The 1,935-nt window shown below is 49.3% G+C and overlaps 1 pseudogene; it reads right to left on the reverse strand.

The window, feature by feature from the left end:
- Positions 1–868: 868 nt before the first annotated feature.
- LOC103677676 lies at positions 869–1,436 on the reverse strand (annotated as a pseudogene).
- Between the last annotated feature and the right edge of the window lie 499 nt (positions 1,437–1,935).

Raw genomic sequence — 1,935 nt, forward strand, 5'->3', positions numbered from 1 at the left:
ATAGAGAAAGAAAGAAAGAAAGAAAAAGAAAAGATTAGACTGTGCACACTGAGACTCAAGAAGTGGAAGAAAGAAAGGGGAAAGAAAAGGGGACTACAAACAAGAAGCCAGAGAGGTAAAAGAGGTAGAAGTCAGGAGAGAGTGGGGTCATGGAAAACAAGGAAATTTCAAAAAGGATGAAATAGTGAAAAATGCCAGATACCTGCAGATAAACCAAGTAAGATGAGGATAAAATGTGCCCGTTGAATTTGACAAGTAGGTATGACCTAGGCAGGCCAGGTCTGAGGAACCAGAAGAGGTCCCGCAGGACCAGCCAAGAGGGTGCTTGGCTTCACGCAGGATAGAAATCAAACATGAGCCAGAAGGAAGTGAGAGCAGAGTTTACTGAAGATACAGAGGCAGTGCAGATTCAGACTGAGCGTCTGGAAGACCCTGAAGGGAGGGTGAGTCTCTCCTTTGCTTGGGGTCTGGGCTTTTATTGAGGATTGTGGTCTGGTGTACATGTCCTCTCAGGCATCCAGGAACTGGTTTAAACAAAGACAAGCGTCCAGGTATCCTCCATAAGTTATTCATGCCCTGGAGCTGAAAAGGAAAATTGCCCAGAGCAGACCTAGCCCAGCAGGCCCCAGAAGATGGAAAGTTACTAGCAATACTAAGAGATAACCAGGAGTCCCGCTTGAGCAAGAGATAACCAGCCATTTCTGCTTCTGTAAACAAGCTTCCCACCACTGCCCTGACCACTGTTTCCACCTAAAGCAAGCCCCCCTAATTTAAACCTACCTACCAGCAGTCAGCACAGCCCTGGTAACCTGACCCCCTGCACTGCCCTATAAAAGCTCTGTAACCCCAATACCCAGGGCCCAGAATTTCAAGCGCGAGCTTTTCTGGGTACAACGGCAGCCCATTGATATGACCTCATCATATGGCACCCAACGCGGGGCTTGCCGATCTTGTTCCCCCAGTAGCCTTGCCGCACGGGGACGATGGAAAGCTTGGCCAAGATGATGGCCCCACGGATGGCAGTGGCTACCTCCTTGGAGCACTTGACACCCAGGCCAACGTGTCCATTGTAATCTCCAATGGCAACAAATGCCTTGAACCTGTCCCGTTGGCCAGCATGGGTCTGCTTTTGCACAGGCATGATCTTCAAAACCTCATCCTTGAGGGATGCTCCCAGGAGGAAATCAATGAGCTCAGATTCCTTGATGGGTAGGGAGAAGAGATAAATCTCCTCCAGGGACTTGATTTCATGTCCTTGACCAGGCAGCGCAGCTTGGTGGTGGGGATCCACTCCTTGTCCTCGGCCTTGCCTCCGCGAGCTCCCTGGCCTTGGCCCCAGATGCCGCTGCCAAGCCTCCACAGAAGCCACTGCGACCTCCCATTCCAGGGCCCCCAGAACCTCTGGAACCTTCCGCAGCACCGTCATCATCCGTCATTTGGTGATGAGGTCGTAGAATATAGGTGAGATTCAGTGGGGTGTGGTATGGAGCCGACAACCAAGAAAGAATTCTTGAGGTGTCTTTGGTGCAAAATGGTTTATTAAAGCACGGGGATAGGACCCGTGGGCGGAAAGAGCTGCTGCCCCCGGTTGTGAGAGGTGGCTGATTATATACCATGGGGTTGGGGGAGGTGAGGAAAAAGGGAGGCTGAGAAAGCACTTTCATATTTCAAAGAAGACTCACAGGACACTGGAGGCCTTGCTATTGTCAAGTTAAGGTCGTTGACCCCTTTAGAAGGTGTTAATAGTAAGACAGTTGGGAGTTTCTCAGGTACTCACTGATCACCTGAGCAAAGTCGTTTCATCCATACTGGGAGAAGTGATCACCACCCATCACACATTCTAGAATATTCTAAAAAATATTCTTTAAAAAAAACGTATAAGGAGAACAATATGGAATCCTATTCCCCTGTGCATTGATATCAGATAGTTTACAC

The sequence above is a fragment of the Ursus maritimus genome, unplaced genomic scaffold, assembly GCF_017311325.1.
Source record: "Ursus maritimus isolate PB19 unplaced genomic scaffold, ASM1731132v1 scaffold_10, whole genome shotgun sequence".
Classification (NCBI taxonomy): Eukaryota; Metazoa; Chordata; class Mammalia; order Carnivora; family Ursidae; genus Ursus; species Ursus maritimus.